Source organism: Lepidochelys olivacea (assembly GCF_965140295.1).
Source record: "Lepidochelys olivacea isolate rLepOli2 genome assembly, chromosome: 4".
Lineage (NCBI taxonomy): Eukaryota > Metazoa > Chordata > Testudines > Cheloniidae > Lepidochelys > Lepidochelys olivacea.
In genome coordinates this window covers 16,917,759-16,940,294 of record NC_140414.1, presented here as the reverse complement: position 1 = coordinate 16,940,294, position 22,536 = coordinate 16,917,759, and positions in this window count along the sequence as shown.

Below are 22,536 nucleotides of genomic sequence, written 5' to 3'. Positions count from 1 at the left end.
TTTGCTGACTACAGCTGTTTTTGGCTGAGTCAGTCCACTGATCAACAGGAACAGAATGTCTGATTCTTCCAAAGTGCTCTGCTCTTGATGGGCGTAATGTATATTTACATATTAAATTGATGCCCGTCACAGAGAGCCCTGCCTCACTCCATACACACCTCTTCCCGGATTTCTTCTGCACTCCTGTGCAGGAAAGGGGAAAACTTTCTCAACTTTCCCACCCTTACACACACATGGCCAGAGTGAAGAGAAAGTTGACAGATTGTAGACTGGATAAAAAAATTCTGCGCAATTTTAACAGCACCCTTGAGCAGTTCCAATAACTAAACTATTGTACAGAGGACAAGCACAGTATATGTTTAAAAAACCCTTATTGTTCAATTCTGAACATATCGTCTCCAGACCAAAGGGTCTATCTGTGACCTAGACACCATGGCCAAAATTTCCAAAGATGAGTGCCTACCTGGGAGCTGCTGGGTGCTCAGCACCTTTGAAAATCAGACCACATATCTTCAATATCTAAATAACAACTCCCTAACCTTTGGCTCATATTCTATGTCCCTGCCACTTTTCAGATTGGAGCAGAATCCCACTAAAGACACAAGAGTTGTCCAAAAAAAAAAAAAAGTGAATTTTATAATGGCTAAAGTATATTCTCCCCCCTCTTAAAAACACACACACACACACACACACCTCTCTTCACTCTTGAAAATGCCTCAGCCATTTTTGTTAAGGTTTCTGAAATAATTCACCCTGGGCTGTGAGCAAACATGGACACTTCCAACCAAACAGGTAAACATTTGAGGGCACTTTGTTAAGTTGCTTGTATCTTTGCCAAATGGAAATACCTGCTCAATCTTCACTACAGCTAATGAAAACTTGCCACCTATAATGTTGAATGTTTGTCTTTCAATGGTATATTTAACAGACTGTAATATAGTTTCCCTTTGTTTGATATGTTTAAGACTAGCTATTTTTAAAATGTCAAATTATTCTATAATTCACTCCTTTCTCCATCTCTTTTCATCTTTATGTCTATGGTAACTAAAGACAGCTACCCAACCATTAAAAATGGTTCACTGTACAATAATTTCAAGATCTGTTTTATTTCAATTAGTGTTGTTTTATTGTACTTTAGGCTTATATCAAATGTGAGTTATTTGGCTTAAAACAGGAATAACTATGTGATACATAAGATCAGACTACAAGATCTAATGGTCTCTTTCTGGCTTAAAAATCTATTTATCTAGTTATGCTATAAAGAGATGTGCTGGAATTTGCATTAGAAACTTCTAATTTGTACCATGTATCCTGGAATGTTTCCTTCTGGACAAAATGTCACACACGAGGTCTCAGTCCAGAAGTGATTCATTCAACAAATAAATTGTTGAATTAGTTTTGAATGATACATTTTCCTGGATTCACATAGCACAAAAAAATCAACTTTCAGTTAAGTACATAGTAGCTTTGACTGTGGGGGCAGGGATGGTACTTTAAATATGTGCAGTTTCACTTAGATGTAAAGCTGTAGCAAAGGGAAAAACTATTGAGTGAAAGGTTACTTTAATTTGAGAATTTTAACTAAACTTATCCATACAAATATGGAAATACTTAGATACTTTAATACGTCAATCAGAGCAAGGAGTAAAAAATCTTTTTAGAATAATTTGACATTTTAAAAATAGCTAGTCTTAAACATATCAAACAAAGGGAAACTATATTACAGTCTGTTAAATATACCATTGAAAGATAAACATTCAACATTCATACCGTGCTATGATTTTTTTATTATGTGATCCGACACATTGTTAACCTGTAGCTGTAACTCAAATATTCCAACAACAGGTCACATTTCCGGGGTAAGTGATCAAACGAAAGACCCATGTCCCTTAGTGCAAGGAGCAGAAGTAAGAGCATTTTGAGCCTTATTATTCATTCTGCAAAGCACTTAAACACATGCTGACATCTAGCCTTGTTCAGCAGTGGACATAAACACATGCTGTGGTGCTTACGTAACACCCACTTGGAGTTTGCTAATGTGGGGGTTCCCCCTAGACCTCTTCCACTTGGCTCCCCAGTAACTCAATCTGACGCCAGTCTCATTACTCAGGTTCCTTTATTTGGCATACAGCAAAGCTACACCAGGCTGATCAGAGACTCAACCATGGGGGAGGGGGTATAGGGGATACCGCACATCCAATGTTACACAGTAAACACCTTCCTTTATATACAATTATACATTAGATGTATTTACTGTACATTGTATCACACATTTTGGAATTGGCTTGGAAGCACTTTTTAGGAACCAGTCCTCTGTCCATGCACAGCTTGCTCTTTACATTCCAGGCTTGTTTTATTCATTGCTATCTTGTCCCTTGTAAATGGTTCCCTGGGGGTCCCCTCCCCCTTATCTGAGCTAGTACAGATGTTCCGTTTCCAGCCGGCTGATCCATTCACATCCCTAATCCTGTCTCCCAGGAAACGAGGCAGCACCCGTGTCCAATTACTCAGGTCAAACCAGGCCTACAGCCAGCTCCTGGAAGTCTGCACTGAGCCTCTAAGGGGTCCTGCCCTAGGGACTACAAGAGTACTGGCTCCCAGAGCCCCAGGGTACCATTTCCCGTGCTTGGAGTCAGGGATAGTGCCAGAATGGACTAGATGCTCCTGCTGAGATCAGTAGGGAAGCTTCTGCATAGAGTTTGCTGGACCAACGAAGAGCCAGGGCTGCTCAGCCCCTCAGTGGACTCAGACAAAGACTCATTTCAGTTCTGAGCTTAGGAGTGAGAGAGAGAGAAGCTGGGTGGCTCCGGGAGTCTCTGATTCACTCCCACTCCCCATAAAGGGAGTCTGAGCTGCTGAGGAATCTGGTGCATGGGTCAGGCAGTTCCAGCCCCACAGAGACCAGCCTGGCACTAGCTACTGAGAGCTAGTGGAGACTGGCACAGGACTCCAGGCCAGCAAGCAAGGAGAGGACCCAGGGGCAAAGACACTGTAATAAGGCCCTTTTTGTTTCAGCCAGCCACCGTCCACAGTGCTGCAGCACTCCTCTCTGGTCCCATCCTCAGCATACCGTCTGCCTGGGAAGGTGCCAGGGAGACTGCTGGGGGCTGGGATAAGCTGTGAAGGGTGGGAGGTGGAGAACTGGTTGAGTTAATGTTTAGTACTTATTCAGTAACCCTCACCCTTTCCTTGGTGTGTCATTTCTTTGCAGGGAGTTGTGCCGATGTACTTTGCTTCTCATGCACTGGGTTTTATACTCCTTGCCAGCAGTGGTAGCATAATCCATTTCCCCAAGGGACAGCACCCCTTGTGTCGTGGGCACAGTGAAGAGTCACCTTAGGCATCACAAGAACGAACCCAGGACCCAACTTGTGCAAGGAGAGGGGAGAAGCCACTACAAGTAGCAAGCACCAAGGAGGAGACTTGATCCACACGTCGAAGGAGGAGCTAAACTTATCTAAACCTAGCCCCAATAAGCCAAAGCAGGTTGAATTCTGGTCAGTTTTTTCAAAGAGCTGGTTAAAAAGTTTCAAGTTATACATTAACCCCCGAGTCCCCCTGCCAAAAGCTGTGCGCTTTTATAAATCACATTTAAAATATTTGTCTCTCCATTGTTGCTCTGTGAATGATACAAACCAAAAGGAGAAACTGGCTACCAGTAACACAGAAGAACCAGTGGAACCAGTTATACCGAGGCCTGTAAACTGCAGAGAGTGAACAAATAGGAAAAACAATCTTTTAATTTGAACTTTAAGTGTTACTTGCAATGTAGGAGGTAAACATTCATGAAGGGACATCATCAGTTCAAATTACACTCTTCCTTTAGTAACCTAGCCTGCAATTAAAGTAGGTGTGGGTTTACGTAGGTTAACGTACCTAAGACCAGTCTGGGTGAGAAGAGACTAAATTTATGCAGAGTCCAAACAGCCAAACAACTGAGGACAGAAATAGCTTTCTGCCTTGAAACTTCTTTTCTCATTTCAAGGTCACAGCTATCGCGAGTCCACATCCCAACTGCTCCAAAGTTCAAGAAGGGCCTGCTACCCCCTCAGCTCTTGCTGTGCCTAATGTCACTGGGGAACTGTCCAGCAACCCATGTCCTTAAAGACTTGAGTATTCAGATTTTGGCCTTGGCATGCTCAAAAACCCTGCTGTGTCACTGGCCACCTCCAGAACCCCACTGGGTCACTGGCCACCTCCGCGACAGAGCCCGCCCCTTCTCCAGAACCCCACTGGGTCACTGGCCACCTCCGCGACAGAGCCCGCCCCTTCTCCAGAACCCCACTGGGTCACTGGCCACCTCCGCGACAGAGCCCGCCCCTTCTCCAGAACCCCACTGGGTCACTGGCCACCTCCGCGACAGAGCCCGCCCCTTCTCCAGAACCCCACTGGGTCACTGGCCACCTCCGCGACAGAGCCCGCCCCTTCTCCAGAACCCCACTGGGTCACTGGCCACCTCCGCGACAGAGCCCGCCCCTTCTCCAGAACCCCACTGGGTCACTGGCCACCTCCGCGACAGAGCCCGCCCCTTCTCCAGAACCCCACTGGGTCACTGGCCACCTCCGCGACAAAGCCCCGCCCCTTCTCCAGAACTAGGGTGACCAGAGTCCCAATTTTATAGGGACCATCCTGATTTCTGGATCTTTTTCTTATATAGGTTCCTATTACCCCCCACTCCCTGTCCCAATTTTTCACATTTGCTGTCTGGTCACCCTATCCAGAACCCCACTATGTCACTGGCCACCTCCATGACAGGGCCCTGCCCTTTCTCAAGAACCCCACTATATCATTAGCCACCTCTGCTACAGAGCCCCGCCCCTTCTCCAGAACCCCAGTATGTCACTGGCCACCTCCGCGCCAGAGCCCCACCCTTCTCAAATGTAAGACTATCGTCATAAGTGCGGGGGAAACTTTTCTAGTCACAAACCTAACTGATAGGAATGGCAAAGACAACACTGCAGAATGGTTCACTCTTCACAAAACAGGAGTGTGCTGTGGGCAATCCTGGCCCACTAGGGAGCAGGGGGCTAAGTTATTTTTGCTCAGCCAGGCAGGAATTCAGGCACTTTCCCATCTCTGCTCCGAATCAACTGGCTTCAGTTGCTTATGAAACCAGATTCTTGTTGATTTACTTCTACACAAAGTAGATAATACAACACAGAAAGGACCAGAACACGACCCCTGCTTCCCACTAATTTCTGCATTCTGTTTCCTCAGAATGTTATTTTTCCCTTCCAAACAAGGTAGCCTTTAACACTGTGCAACCCATAAGGAAAAATAGAACAGAGCCATTAAATAAATAGATGTTACCAACATCTCCAGCCCTTAGGGTGGGTTTTCTCTTTCATAGTGAGAGTGCCATCAGTATATCATCAGTATAACTTCAAGCTCCACTGGGTTTAAGCTGCTGTGCTGTGTGAGTGCGAACATTATTTCCAGATAGGGAAACTGAGGCAGAGAAGCAAAGGGACAGATGCTGCTTGCTCCACCCCCAGAAGGGGACAACAGGAGGGGCACGATAGGAAGGAATCATTCCTCAGATTGGGCCATGTCATTCTTTCCTACCCAGCAAAGCCTGTCTGTGAAGGCTACTCCTACATCTAAGAACACCTCACCAATACACTTTGCCTTTAATTGGAAAATTGGACCAGGCCAGCTGAGTGGCCAAGTAGCTGCACAAAGCAAAAACAAGGTTGGGGAGTAAAGACCTTGTAGGGTAGGGGAGGTTCAGCATTTATGTAGTGCTCAAGGTATGCATGATCCCCAAACCCATTCATTTATGCATAGCCTTGTCCTCCTCCATTTTGTGCCAGATCATTCTACATTGGCTGTACACTCACCTTTAATGGTGACCACTGCGGAGTTCTGAAGGAGTTCCGGACGGCTGTGTTGTATTGCTCTTGGAGAGGTAGACACAATGGAACAGTGAGAAAGTGGAAAGAGATGGACAACCAAGGTTCATGGGCGCAATGGCGAGGAAGTGGGGGGGGTGGAAACAAGGGAGAGGTGGGGCGGACGTCAGCTTGTGAGAACCAAGTGTGTAAAACGCAAGAGAATCAAATAGGGTCCAAGGTGAGACATCCAGAATGGTTCGTTGCGGGAGTGCCTCAGTCTTGAATGTAACTATCCTCACAACAGTCCTGTGTGGTAGGTCAGTGCTATTATCCCCATTGGGCAGATGGGAAACTGAGGCATACAGAGACTGGCTTACCCAAGGTCACAATGGAAGTCCTAAGCAAGGCACCAACTTCTCCAGGCGCCGGTGGGTGCTTGACCCCACGCCCGCCCCCAGCTCCGCCCCGACTCCGCCCCGCCCTCATTCCAATCCCTTCCCCAAAGTCTCCGCCCCTATTGGACTCCTTCCCCAAAGCCCCGCCCCGGCCCAGCCTCTTCCCCACCTCCTCTACATCCCAGGTCAGCTGGCCACATGGTGTTGAGTTCCATGGCCCTGGATTAAGCATTTACACTTGCTTAGCCCCGAAAATGCGCTCAGTTCCATGCAGTACACAACACAATAAAAGCCCTTAACTTCTAGGAAGCACTTGACGGCCACCCTTACTCATACTGATTGGCACCTATCAAAAGGATTCATCCCTCAGTAATCCACCAGACTCTGTGTGAGAAGTGGGATGCATTCCCTACCAGGAATGAACTTTTATCAGGGAGCAGTGGGCTGCCTATCAACACTACACAGAGCCTTCTTCCACCCTCACCCACTGACCTTTCAACCCCTGCATCTTGCTACCACACTTGCATTTAGATACGCGTGGTATCCACAAGATGACACTGTGTCCCAGTTGGTGATAGTGATTTGGGGAGGCCAGGGCTAGCTGCTTCTTGGAGAGATGCTGCACATCCCTAGGGTTTAGAATGCTGCTTTGGTCCTTGCTAAGAAGGAGAAGGAAGCAACGGTCAGAGTGGCACAAACAAATATTCATTTTATTAAATCTTACTTTTGAGTCAACAACAACAACAAAAAAAATCAGATCATAAAGCCAACAAAGTATTTTCATAGCTTGGCTTCTGAATCCTATTTATCTCCTCCTGCTGCTTATTCTCACTTTAAATCACATACTCCTCAGTGACCACAATTGTTCAACGAGCAGAGAAGTCGGATGTCACAAACTGAGTATTACATGATCTCAGGTGGAGAACAAATACAGAATTATTAACTCATCAAAACCAGAGATCCTATTTTCATGCAGATAAATAACAGGGCAGAAAAAACATGCCGTATACCCACCAAATTGATTCTAAAGGGAATATTTTCCAAAGTTAACCACGCAATAGCAGCGGCTCTGTAATGGGAGGTCCTACACAACCCACAGGACAAACAGGCAGGGGCCAGAGAAGCTCCAAGTCTATATTTAGATCCAAGCCCACAGCTCAAACTGGTCCCCCTAATATGGTGAAGTCTCTGCAGTGGGAAGTTTTGATTTAGGATTTGCATCACTAGCTGGCAATATTACTGGGCCTTGCTTTTCACATACACCTTTCATCCAGAAAGGCATCAAGCCACCCACATGACATCTAAAAACCCATGCCAGCAAAACTACACAAGCATGTATAAGAATTTACCAACCCAGCCATGTGAAGAAAAACTTTTCAGTGAATAGAGACAGTCGGAAAATGAAAATTTTGCCCCAAAAAAATGATTAGTTCCCTTTCCAACTCTGCAAAACAGAATTTTTTCCCCCAATATTTCAAGTTTCTTTTCCCCCTTCCCTTCAGGCTGTTGAGCGTAATAAGATAATGATCAGGATGTGGGCGGGGGTGGTCTGGTTTTAGGTAAAAGTGTATTTCTTATCCAACTTTGAAAAGTTACAGAAGCAAAAAGTTCATGTTTCATTTTTCATGTTGCCATGGATATTTCCACGTTTTGAAGAGTTCAAATGGAAAAAATGAAGAGGAAACAGTGGGGGGGAAAATACCGTACCGTCATTGTCACGTTCAGAGACAAAGGAAAAAAGGAGGGGGGAAATTCTGAGAATTTGTTTTCAAAAACCAATGTGGAGAAAAAAAAATTATTGTTGAACATGAAAGACTTGTTTTGCATTTATCTGCAGAACATTTTGGTTTTGATGAGAAATTTTGGGTCAAAAATTTTGACCGGGTCTAAGTACCCTAGTATGAGAGGAGGTAGCATTACATAGCCACCTAGAGTGCAAACTGGAAGAGATAAGGGGAGATGTAGTCCCTCAGGATCTTGGAAACCAAGAGCAAAAACCCAATCATCAAGTGTACTGAAGGGAGTGAATAGCCCGGACAAGAATTACAATCATTCTTTTCTGAATGTATCTACTGACCAGACAAACTGAATTATAAGCAACCCATTTCCTAAGCACTCTGACTAGAAACATGATTTATAGGAGAGATTCAGAGGCCTGCTTGTTCTGACAGAGTGGCTTGCATGTAAAAACGGAGGAGTTTTTGTTCCTATACAGTGTGTTGTTTCTCATGCAGCACAGCACTTAATCTCGCTCCAACAGCGACAACAACAAAATCAAGACACCTCCTCCCACCAATTGACTGAGTTACACCTAGCAGCTGAACATCAAAGAGGCTCCAGCTAACACACACTCCCTTCTGGACAGGAAGTAAAGCTCTGCACACCTCTCTGAAAACTCTATTCTCAACTTCGTAGATTTTTATCCAAATGAAACACACAGATAATGTGCATCAGTCTGGGAATCGGAGCAATCCAGTGACTGGGGCACGGATTCTATTCCCAGCTCAGCTACTGCCTGGTGTGTGGCCTTGGGCATGTTACTTCACCTTTTTGTGCCTATTACACCTCCCATTCTCGGTCCTGTCTCTTCTATCATATAAGAATTCTTCCTGCATTGCACTCATGGCCACAGAATCTGAACATCTTTATTAGTGCACTAAATAAATGGGATCAGCTTCTGTCATGTGTCATTAAATCTCTTGTCATCTCTCCAGGAAGAGAGCTCCATGCGCAATATAGTGTTTTGGTTTGTTTTTCCATAGGTAAATGCTGCTCTCTGCTCACATTAGAGGCGGCCACATTTAAGCGCATGTACCTTGCCCTTGTAGGGAGTAGAAGGTGAGGAGGTGCACCATGATCCTTAGCTCCTGTTTGCAGCAATGCCCGGGGCTGGCCCCTGAGAAAACGGTCCCCCTTACAGACAAGCTTCACCCTTACATTAAAAAGTTCCAGTGTGTCTCAGGAGCAGAGTTGTCTGTTACGTTTCTCATCCAGAGCTTCAGGGGAGTTTAGATATTCTGGGCTCAAGTCACTGAGTGTTGGGAACAGAAGGAGATACCTTTTACACGGGCTTCCCATAGAACACCAAATTAAATTCAGAAGCAAACAGAGGGTTGGGTGGGGAGGATGGGAGAGAGGCTCCCTACGCACATCCCCTCATGCTCCAACTGACAGATCCCGGTCCCAGCTCCTCGCCGGCTGGTGCTGCCGTGACTCCCCAGGGACCACGGTGGGGCAGGCTGGGCCGGGACACCTAACTGCTGGGCTTTGTCAGCCTCACCCTGCTCACACACACACTCCCTGTCAGCCCACAAGCAGCAGACATGGCCTGGGCCAGAGCTGAGCACAGAGCAACCAGAGGAATCCTGATCCCTGCCCCCAGCCTGCTGCCCCCGCCCCCCAATCCCCAGAATTGAACCGGCCCACAAGCAGCCACGGCCTCAGCAAGGAGGCAGAAGCACCGATGCCTGCTTCTGCCTCCCCTCCGTGGGAGAAGTCACCGCTGTTCGGGGAGAAGGGGTCTCGGAGACTGTACATGAAATTCGAACACCCATGACGCTGCTGTGAATTAAAAAAAAACCCTCAATGCTGGCAGGGCCTTAGCTCCGAGGGACACTTCTGTAGGCTGCCCGGGCTCAGGGAATTCGGACAGCACTTCCTTATGAGCTGTCACACGCACACCCCCTTCATGTACAGTACGGAGCCAAACGAGATTTAATTGATCTGATCTACTGTTGTCAGTTGTATGGGACACCAACAGCTGAAAGTGAAACCTGCGGGATAGATAGCAGCTGTAAAGCAAAGTCTACTGTCCCAGAGATTACTGGAATCTCTGTTCAAAGCTGTTCCTTTTATGGAAACATTTAAAATAGCACTAAGCATTCACCCCTTTAACACCACTTTAAAACCTCTGGTGTCTTCTGCACCGTGGGGAATGACAATGGAAGAAACGTATGCCTAGTCTGCTGGTGCTGTTAAAGCCACACGCAACTGGAAGAGTTAAGTATCATTAACAGGATTAGAACTGGAAGACACCTATCACGAGGTCACCCTTTGAGAGCCACTGCAGGATTGGTCCCTAGAATCTTTTTAGATTTGAGACACTAAACAGGACCAAGTGAAGAAGAAGGATCTGAGAAAAGGGAAGCAAAGAACTGTGGCTCCGAATGACGAACTTGGACAGGTACGATCCATCTGAGTCAAGAAATTGTGGGAGTGTGTTGTAGAAAATCAGCAGGACCAAAGTTCAGCTGGTGTGAACTGGCCCACTAGTACAACCACTCAGACCCTGCTCTACGACCGTTGATTGTTTCCTTTGAGACACTCTGGGGTAACTTACAGGGAACAGGAACACAAAGTAAAGCCCAATTTACCTAAGACTGAGGCCAAGGGGCCCATTCCTATCTTTACACATGCATTTCCACACTTACCTGTGAATTTGACATATATTGGTGACATAAAGAAAAGCTCTGTGTAGCTCAAAAACTTGTCTCTTTCACCAACAGAGGTTGGTCCAATGAAATATATTACCTCACCCAGCATGCCTGTCTAATATGTTAGTATGAAGTCAGGAATGTTGTTTCATGTGTTGCTAATTTGTGCAATTTTATTGCAAGTCTTGCAATACCTGGGGCTTTTAAAAAGCCTCAGCTTCCGGAGTCCTGTGATTACATGCGAATCTCAGTTTTCATTTAAAAAAAAATTACAAGTCACTATGCTTGCAGAAAAAAGCTTGAAAGAAAAAATGTTACCTGAGAGACCTAAAGACTACAAAACCAGAAGACGAACAAAAAAACCCAAAATGTAATTTAAGCCAATCATGATTTTGAGCCCTTGGGGTAGCAACACTGCACACCTGTCCTGGCTCCAGACATGCACACACACAAGCTTCTAGTTACTAAAAAACCAGCCCAGTGCATTTTCCAGCCTGGTCAGTGCTGCTTTTCTTAAATCAGCTGCCCCTCATGAGATGTGTAATACGGAAGAAAACCTTACTCCTGAAATGCAGCTCTGCAGGTCTAATTGAACCAGAGCAGCAAATTAAGCAGCAGGGACCCTATGGGAAAGCTCACAGCTGCCCCTGGAAATATTTACATCTCCAGTGGAAAAAAATGTCACGGTGGACAGGTGGGAGCCCATTAGTGCACTGAACAATTAGAAGAATTTGCCCAGCACACAGGATCCTCTCATGAATGCCTGGTGGAATAGGAACTCCAGAAGGGTGGTCTGTGTAAGGGAGGGGAGCAGAGAACACAGAGCATGGGTATATTCCTCCCTTATTATTGTGAGGACACACCTAAGGGCATTTCATTCCCATTGCAGACTGTTCTCCTCAAACCTGGATACCAACCACAGTCACTTCTCCATGCACAAGTATGGGAAATGGAAGATTCTGGTTCAGACAAGCACCATGACCTGGGTAGGCTTATCTGCACTATGCAAACCTCAAGGCAATGCAAAGCTGGGTTAAAAATATTGCAAAAGCAAGCATTCCTGGTCAGTATTGGCATCAAGAAGCACCAGCTAAGCCAAGATTGCAGCTTCTTCAATATGCTTCAACCCTTCTCTGTCAGACTTAGGGGAGTTCCGCGTGCATGTCAACGAAAAGGGTTAATGAAAAACGTTTCTAAAGACAACTCAATACAGATCCCACAGAAGTCTGAGGCGAAACACACTGGGTCTGATTTTCTCACCATCCTTCCCAAATGGGATTTAAACAGTTGTGCTGCAGAGTGGATTGAGAACAACTGTAGCTTGTGGATAAACATGGGAACCCAAAGCTGCTTGTGTGGTGAGGGCAGGCAAACCAGATGTTGAGATGGGGAAAAGCCTGGCTCCCCCATTCCCAGAAACATTATACCTTAGTTTTTGTTTCGAAAGTTTCAGGCCTGAGACCAATCCATTTCATCCTGTCTTAATCCATCACGTAGGGGGTATTTTATTACAACGTAGCCAGAGCTGCATCCATCCAGATGAGACATAACTCTCAGCAAGTCAATACCCATGAGACCCATAGTACTATGCTGGGAAATTGCTCTGCTATGCAAGACTGCTCCACATACAATTCCTATGTGGGGCTAATTTAGTTAGCACCCTAACCACATATAATGCAAGATGATGTACAGGCAAAGGCACCAGGAACATCAGCCCTGGCTATCTGGGAATATACTTAGTGAATATTGAAGTTGCTCTTCATAAATTTTTTCAAGTCCTGATGGGTACCCAATGTTTTGAAACAAACCAAACCTCCACTGGAGTACCCAGTTCGTTATCCCTATATACAGCCACAAAATAGTAGAAGAGCACAAATTATCCCCCTCCAACCTCTTCACCACTAACAAAAGTTAGTACGTTGCTAATTAGACAACACTGCCATCGTGAATGTTTCTGGGTTTCGCACTCAGAACCACTAATGCCATTCATATGCCTCAGTACCTGAATCAAAAGTGATCTTAGGGCTTGTCTATGCTAGAAAATTAATTCCGATCCAGGTAGAGTGTAAATTTAAAGTGCAATAGCTATTCTGGAATAACTCCATATGTGGACTCACTTATTCTGGATTGGATTCAAAAGTAGATTAAGCTAAACAAGAACAAGGATCTCTTGCTCTGCAATAATACTCTCCACACATGGAGTTACTCTGGCATCGTTATTCCTGAACAATTATTCTGGAATGACTAAGTGTACACAAAAGTGTGAGGATCTCAACAAGGGCAGTCAGGACCAAGGGTCAGAGCTTGAGTGAACCTGCAGAATTCATAGTCAGGTTCCAGGCTGGGTCAATACCAAAAGTCACAGTATGAGTCAGGAGGCAAAGTCCAAATCAAGCCAAGGGCAAAGCAAGGAATTCAGGAGCAGAAATGGCCATGGCAGCTACAAGAGATCTACACTGTTGCCTGAACACTTCCTGGAACGCCCATTGGATCTATATATGGTGGGCAGCCAGTCAGGAGCCAGGAGGCTGCAGCCTGTCAAACCCTTGAAGAGGAACTTCCCATGGTCAGTGTCCACAGCAAGTCGTGGGAAGTGGAACACAAGCTGGTTATAGCTGTTGCTCGGTGACAGCCTGGAGAGGTCAGCTACCTGCCAGCACTGGGTCCTAGAATTGTGGAGCCTTACAAAAGCCCTTGTGGGGAATCCAACTCCATTGCTATAATTCAGACTGTTTTCTCCCAATAGATTTATGTTTCAGATCACTCAAGGTGAAGAAGAGCACCGATACCGAGCAACACTCGGCACTTGCAAAGCATATGAAGAGACTTAAAAAGGAGAATGACTGTTCAGACCTGTGCTTGGTGACTACTGAAAGTGTATTCTTTGATTCATTAGTTTTCAGCATTAAGGCAGTTTTTTTTTAAATCATAAGAATGATTATTTTAAAAAAGTCTCAAACACTCAAACTTTTGTGCCAGAAGCATTCATTTCACCAGCTTAGTCTTTGGAAGCACAAGTAGGCTCACAAGCAGGGTCATACTAAGAGTAACCAGATTGGGGTACAGTATTTACATCTTCCAGCTGAGCACCTCACAATCATGGCTCCACATCTGAAGTACAGACCGGGAAACTGAGGCAAGGTAATTATGGGACTTGCCCAAGGTCACACAGAAGACTAAAAGAGCCAGGAGTTGAACCCAGGATGAGATATGGTCACAAATTACAAATAGTGAAAAAGTTTGCAAACAGATCTTATGCCTTTGGGCTGAAGCTTGAGAATGAAAAAGGGATATGCTTGTGAAATAAGTTATTTGTTACAACTAGATGCCCTGATTAGAACTGGGCTAACTGCACCTATATTCCCCCTCTGTGGTCCAGCAAGGGCACCACTAGGCTTCCCCGGCCATCACATCTCGAATGGAGACCCACATCTCACTTCCTTCTGACTGGGGTATTTCCAGGCTTCACAGTGCCCTGACTATACTGTAGTACCCCAGCAAGAGACGCTGCCTAAGCAGGCCTGCTTACTTTGTCCTCAGAGTAAGACTGCAATTACCCACTCTTATAAGGTATTTTAGTCTTAAGGTAAAAGCACTACAAAGAAAACATTAAATACCATAAAAAACTATACACATGCTAAAAATCTCATCAGGGGTCACCCCAGCCCTAACATGGGCTTTAGCAGGAGCCGTCCTTCAACCTGCCCCGCCAAGGGGTTTCAAGCTCGAGCACCCAGTCTTATGAGGCCTCAGTAGGCCCAGCCCTTCCAACCTTTCCCCAGGGATTGGGACCCTCTGGGGACCAGGGGTCCTGTCCATTTGCTGGATCAGGAAGAAGGCCTTGAGCTTGTTTAAAACCAGGCTCATTACGCAAAAATCCTCTCTGTGTCTGTTGGTCCCTGGAGAATCCAGTTTGAACTAGTATATGAGAACCAGTCAGGGGTGGCTTCACGGGGCTGGTAACCAGATTAATTACATTAGCTTCCCCCTCCTCCTGGAGGAGTTACATACAATTCCACAGTAACATACACAACTGCATTTTTAATACAATGAACCCCAAAGGTATCAACCCTAATTCAATAAGGTTTGACTTAATTCAGTTAAGTTTACCTTCAACTCCATATATTTTGTCCAGAATATTGTGTCTGTCACAGACACAGTTCACCACCCAAAAGACTGAAATCCAGAAAGGGTTTTGCCTCTGAAAATTGCTTACCCCAAGATACTACTGTGGAAGGCTACAGAGTAACAAAATGACAGGAAATGCCAATGATTTTGGAGAACCTGTTTCCTTCAGAACAACTCCCTCCAGGGACAGACCTTGGACGAAAGAAAATACTGATTTACTCTAAAAAGAACGCGAGCCGGAGTGGCAAAGTCTGGTGACAATAGCTATTCCAGTGTGGGAAGGGTGACTCTCCCCTTCTCACCCTCTCCACGAGAAACTTCCCTGATGAACTTTTTGTCAAAATAGATACATTACTGCAAAATAGTTCCGTTTTGATAAAACTACATTTAATTGGGGAAAAGTTTCAATTTTTTTTTTTTTATGACCAGCTCTACTGACAATGCTCAATGTGTCTCTCTTAGCAAACTGCAATTAAATTAAGCTGGGCCCAGAATTTAACCGTGACGAGCTGAAAATTCTGAACACAGCTTGTCCCTGTGCGCAGTCACGGTCAGCATTGTCCTTGAATCCAATCCTGTTTCCATGCAATGAAGTGTCAAGCCTATAAAGGGGAATAAGCTGAAGCCACGGAGTTTCTACATAGTTTTGCTATCAAACTAGATGAACAGTGAATTCTGCAGAATTTTAACAGCAAACCATAAATCAGCCTAGGCTCACCATGGTATACAAACACCTTCTGGGAGTGGGAAAAGAAAAGAAAAAATGTTCCGGGACCTCTTGCTGATTGTGTCCAAATTAGCCTCTGTAAGAAGACATGGAGCTAGCCGAATTTAGAGTGGTTTCTGATCTCAGTGTAAACATTCCGCAGGGTTCTAAAAATAAACTATTAAGTGCATAGGCCAGAGAAAGAATTAAGCCTCCAGAGACATTACTAGTTCAGGAGCTTCTTTTTAAAAGATTTTGAATATTTTACCATTTCTAGACTGAAGAGTCTTGTTTCTATCAGGAACACAGCTGCATAAGATGAAAAAAATGCATGAATTGACTCATCATAATTCAACATTGAGTATATTGCACATTTTAGATTTTTGGCATCATCACGCTGGCCTATTTATTCTCAAATGCTGCCATTTATTTATAGTACTGTCCCAAAGCAGTAGGTTCTCCCCTCCCCTAACTACCACCAGCAGACACAAAGGCTGCTAACACAAAATAAAATGGATACTTCCCCATGTTCCGAAAAAATCTCAGTTAAAAAAAAAAAAACACACAACAAATTATGGAAATACTTCATCTCATTTTTAAACTCTCATGTACAATGGCAATTACCTGCTTTGAGATGTTCTGCCATGAAGGGTTGTCAAGAATTCAGGCAGTATCCTCTTCACCGCGTTAAATTTTTCAGCAGCACAAAACATTCCATGAACAAATTTGTGTTTAGATCCACCGTTTCATAATTGTGCAAAATAACCTAACGGTTTTATTAATGATGCGTAGCCATGCTAGAAGTTATTTATGTCACAGTAGCATCTAGATGCCCCGGCTGAGATTGGTTCCCATCATGCTAGGTTCTATACGTACACGCGGTAGGACGGTCTACACATGAAATGGCCTTGCTTTTTAACTATACCGGTGTAGTTAAAGTAGTACATCTCCCTCAGTGTTGAGACAGTTCTATTATATAGTTACAGAAGTGCTTATGCTGGCATAGCTATTCCCACATGGGCAGGGGAATAAGCTCTATGGGTATAAGATACCCTTATAATAGCAAAACTGCATCCAAACTAGGGTTATATCAGTACGGCTATATTGGTAAAAATCACAACCGCAACTAAACTAATTACACTGATACAAGAACTGTGTAGACCAGGCTTTAGAGACAGTCCCTGCCCCAAAGGGCTCAAAATCTAAACAGACAAGAGAAATGTCATATTAGCCCCATCTCGCAGATGAGGGATAAGGCACAAAATGTGATTTCACTCCCAAGATCACACAGGAATTCAGTGGAGCTGGAAATTGAATCTAGATCCCAGTCTAGCACCTTACGCTCAAAGTCATCCTTACTCGAGGATTGCGCTATTCCAGTATGGGGCCTGATGTTACTCCCGTTGAAGTAAATAGCAAATCGGCCTTTAACTAAAACATTTGCAGATGTGGGCTTTTGGTTTGCAAACTTTTCCTGATGCCCCTGATGTCACAACATTCTGTGACATTCACGTGGCAATTGGGGCCAGAGGATATTTTGTTTTTGTGAATGTTGTGTTGTATTTAAACCTCCGTTTTGAATGTAGCCTTTAGTACGGCTTTGAGCAATCATTTTGTAGGAGGAACTTGACATCTAGTGGAGAGACTGTCCAGAAAGCTGCAACTCAGCAACGAAGGGCCCTCAGCAATGAATGGCTCTACCTTAGCAGCACAAATGAGTTTGCTACCAGTAGGGTCATTGCCTGCATGACTGTTTACCTTGAAGCTGAGGGGAGTGGACAACCATGGAAATTCCCCAGCAGAAATGCACGGGTAAGACACCAGCCCAAGCGGGGAAGAAGCGCTGCCTGGCCTAGTGACTCAGGCCAATCCCAGGACCTCTCTGAGGTGGTGAGGACACTGAGGGGGATTGGATTGTGGAGCTTGTCATTTCCCATAGATCTGTAATTCTCTGGGGCTGGAGGTTAAAGAAATTCCTGTGATAAGTCTGTGTTCATTGTGTAACCCTTCTGCCCGTCAGAGTTGGCAGCAACAAGGGCCGGGTTCAATATCTAGGGGATTCATTCCAATAACACAATGCAAACCGGCTCGAGCCCCCACCCAGTGACCTGGGACAAATATATACCACCCCCCTGGGTGCCTCCAAGAGGCAATACTTCCCCTCTCGCAAGCACCTAGTCTGAGTGTAGCAAAAAGCCTTTTAATAACAGAGAGAAACAATGTGGCATTATGCTGGGGAAACACCACCAACAGGATTCGTAACACAACCCATAAGCAAAAAAAACCCACCCCAAGCAAATTGGGGCATGTCCTTTCCCTTTGGTTCTTGAGTCCAGCAACCCCAAATCACCCAAAGTCCCAAAAGTCCAATGACCCAAAAGTCTCTGTCCCTGGTCAGGGCAGCCCCAGAGTTCGAAAGTTGATCTGCAGAGCTTTACCTCCCAACCTGGGTGGAGATGGGGGGGAGAGAGGTAAGGGGCACCTTACATGATCTGAAGCTGACCGCCCCACAGCTCCATAGGCCTTCGCTCCGCCAGCCGCCCCACAAACTGCTTCGCTCCGTTCCGCTCCACTGCTCCACCAGCCGGTCCACAAACTGCTCCGCTCCACGTCCCACAAGCAGCTCCTGCCATCCTATGAACTGCTCCACCAGCCTGTCCACAAGGCACTCCAGCCGTCCCGCAAACTGCTCCGCAATATATCTTCAGGCTCCCCGACTACTTAACACAACGCTCAGTGATTTCAGCTCTTAGTCAGTTCAGCTCTTTGGTGAATTCAGCTTGTAGTAAGGGAGCCTCAGTGCTGGTGCACCATTAGCCCAAAGTGAGCTCAGCAGCCTGTAACTAGACTCCTAAGGGAATCAAAATTAGCTCTGATATGCCACAGTAGAGAGAGGAGGAAGTGCAATTAGCATGTAAGGCCCTCACCCAGGGACCCATGCCACCAAGTACTAATACTTGTCCCCAGCCTCTCTCAATTCAGAGTTTTGGAACCCATGACCCTTGCCTAGCGAGTGCTACTTAGTTGATGGTGAGTCCCTCCATCATAACAAAAGGCCACGTACAGTTCCAAGCACAGTTCCCATAATCAGGGTAATAACAATTTATTCTTTCTGCCCCAATAACAGAGACACTGGGGATCCCACAGCAGCCAAAGTGACCATTTGGGGCAGCTATGGCCTCATTCTAGGCGGGGTGGGTGTGCCTATGCAAATGAGATCGGCCCCTGAAGTTCTTTTCCACAACTTGTCACACCTCACCACCAGATGTCAGGGTGGAGCTCATCCTGACACTGCTTACATCTGCTTTACAGCCACGTTGCCCCTGAAAGCTGTAACTGTAAGAACCTGAGGGACTAGAATGGGAGACCATGGTGGTTCGGGGCAACTGACCCATCCGCATTGCCTTTGGAAGCTCATGCTGGGTTTCCGCTGGAGGACCCTGTGAAGATAAACACCACAGGAAGTACCACCCAACAGAGCCTGAGTGGCAGTCCCCACAGCCCACTGATTGGCTCATGCTAGTATATAAACCAGGAAAGCTCCAACAGGGGGCTGTCTGACAAATGATGCAGACTGCCTACTTGCCGCCTTTCCAGACCTTGCCATGCGGCGTACCCTACACTCCAGTTTTGACCCTGGTTTGTCCCCAACCCTGCTACTCACCTGCTGTCCGTAGCCTGCTGCCTGACCCTGACTTCCTGGTATCCTGTCCCAGCTCAATCCCAACCCTGCTACTTGACTCCTGACTGAAACTTAGTAACTGAGCTGTGTGTACAGAAGCAACCCGCAGCCTGGTCTTGACAGTACCTAGGAAACCGGAGCTCCCCCAGCCAGGTGGGCTCTCAGATGTCTAAGCAACTGGGGGCTCAGGAGGGCTGGGTCACTGGTTCTGGGGTCAAAGACGGCCAGTGTGCGGGGACCCTCTGCCCTAGAAGGACATGGACATTGGGTCTGCGCTGGGAGTGTGCCTGAAATACCCAGAGCTAGGAACTAGTCACTGTGCAGGGGGCTTAGCAGCACCTGGGATTCAGAGCTGGATCCACTCCTTACAGAATGGTGTCCATCCAGACAGCAGGTGTGGGCCAGGTTGTGACGGCCACCGGTACCAGAAGAGTCAGCAACTAAAGGAGAGCTGAGGTCAAAGACATCCCATAATGAGATCTCTTTCAGAAAAGCCAGAAGTGCAGCCGACTTTTCTGAAGGATAAAAGAGAATTTAAAAGCAAGTTCAGAGTCATTGGTGTGCGGAACACAAGCTGGTTAATAAAGGCATTTGGCATTAACTGAATCAGTTTACCATCACAATTCCCCTTTAACTGTGCGTCTGTTAGGAAGTCACTGGTGAAATGCTTCACTTTGTGTTAGCCCTTAGAAAGCCAGCTTGCTCCCAAGCCTAAGACCCCTGAAGACTAGTTGGGCTGGGGGGAAGCACAAGTCAGGACTCCTGCCTTGTGTAAAAATTTTAACTCACCCGCCCTGCTCCCAACTGCTGGAACCAGGGAGTTGCTGCTCAGTTGTGAAGTGCTCCCACGGAGTCCGGCTTCTCCACTCCTGACTCACGCTGATCCTCAATCCACAGACGAGCAAAGAGAAGGAGTCAGCCAAAAACATGCATCTGGGCATTTTGGGGACCCTACTGGGGAGCAGGAGGCAGAGCAGAGGCAAGGACCAGAAGACAGTCCAAGCAGAAAATTGGGTTCAGGTCAGAGCGGAGGAGGGCTGAGGAAGTGGCTGGAGCCTTGATCTATTGGGGAAGGCCTAAGGAGATGGAGGGACATTAAGAAACTCTTGAGAGATGTATACTCATCTCACATGGTTAAACAGGCATTTATTTCCTTTATTGTAAGGAATAATCACCCTTTTGTTAACATACAGGCTTTATTCTGGTGCTCGTCTCCACAGCATCTGAGCACCTCCCAGTGAAGGACTTATCCTCACCATGATTCTGATGTAGGGAAGTTTAAAAAAAAAAAAAAGCAGCTCCCTAAGCAGAGGAATTAAGCTGCGAGCATGACATACAGGAAGGCTGGCAAGAAAACCCAGATCTCTAGCACCTGGCCAGTGCCCTAATCACAACACCATACTTCCCATAGTCATTAGAGCTGCAGCAGCCGCACCCTAGTTGTTTGCATTGCAAGAGCACCTAGGGGTACCAGACAAGGATCAGGGTCCTAATCGTGCTAGGTGCTGTACAGACAAGCGTTGACTGAATACACTTACGTTTTGCACTCTAGATACCTCAATAGGCCTTTTGCAGAATTAACTATGGAATACTGAAGCCATTTTAATTTCAACAGTGATACGAAGTGATGAATTTTATTAGATTACATGATCTTGCATTTACCATACATAGCGTTCCATCAACAGAGACCCAAAAGCGCCTTACCAGTTTTACAGTGCCTTACTGCCTATACAAATACTGCATGTAGAAACCATTGATCCACAGTTAAAGTGCAAACAGTGAGAAAGCTACTCTTTAAAAGCGCAAAGCAAGTTTGGGATTGGAATCCCACACAATCATTATCAAATTGACTAGCGTTGCAATTGAGCAGGTACAATGCATCCACTGTATATGGAATTTTGCCAAGGACAATGGGAACTAATTAGGATGTGTACTGTCTCTAAATCTGTATTAGGAAGTCAAGCAGGACAAGGTTCAAAGCAAAAGCTTACCATTGGAGCAGGAGGAGAGTATCTGCAAGGCTAATACTGACCTCTTTATTCTAACAGAGTTCTTTGTTTAGTGTTAAATAACTGATGCTTGACTGTTGTCACATGACAGGGCTCACACTAAAGCAGCCTGCGAGGAACTTGGAGGGAAGAGCACAGGTGGCAAGAGGGAAGTATTTGGAGGAGGCACCTGGAAGAGAGTCTGTGCGCACATGGCTGGAAACTCTGTAAATAGTTCTCTTAATAAAAAGAGCCAGGTTAGTTTTAGGGGCATGGAGCCTTCTTGTGTTATTACCCAACATGAGGAACATGAAATAGACAGCCCTCCTTTCATGAAAAGTGCCATGGGAATTTTAATTCCCATTGGAGCCAGGATCTCCTTTTCACAGCCTCATCTGCAAGACAGCACCTTCCAGCAGAACTACACCCCCTTACTGGTCCTGTACCAAGTCAGAGGGAAGAGAGACATCTACTGAAACACCATTCCCTGCTGTGCCTGGATTTTCCCATCAAATTACAGACCTCACCTGCCCCTGCTAGACTAGCGTTCTCTTTGGAGATGGCAAGACAGTACCTTCCCATCCCGCACAAGCCTATAGGTTACTCCAAAGCCAATGAAAGTCACAAACCACAAGAATACAGCCAAGTCCCAGGGTTGAATGCCTGTTGGTAATTACTCCAGGGCCATCTATTTTCATTAACAATCAGTTCATCAGAGAATAAAGAACACAGTGGGGGGTTTGGATGAAATTCATTCTCAGTGGACTTTAAAACAAGGACAAATTTCCATCCTCTAGCCGTGTTGAGATATTAACACAAGTTAGTTTTCCCTGGGCCACATTCTGACCTCTCCAGGGGCCATGTGCTGAGGTCATTTGGATGATGATTCTACGGAGGGTCAGCGTTAGCCAATGATAAACCCAAGCACAGTATTTGGTCCATTGCTGGCTACTTATTTTTGTTCGTGTTAGTGACAGCATTTTCCAGTGGCAAAGTGCTTACTTAACTCTGCATTGAGCCTAATGGGAGTTTTACCACTGAATTCAATACAATCAAAGTAAGCCAGTGCTGAGGGCTTTGCAAAAATCTCTCCATCTCTTTCTCTGCTGCTGTTCAGAGAAATACCATAAATACCTATGAATAAATAGAATAAAATAAGTTATATAAGCTAACATTAACATCTCAGTAACGCAATATGCCTTTAACTTGGTAATACACGTCAGCTTCTTGGAGGAAAGCTTTTGATTTCTCATAAGTTTTCCCATTAAGCCCCAGTGAATGTCATGGAAAAATTTACATACTTTGTACTCCTTTCGCAAGAGTGACAGAGTTAGAAGTTATCTGCCTGCACAGCCATTGCTTTGTAACAA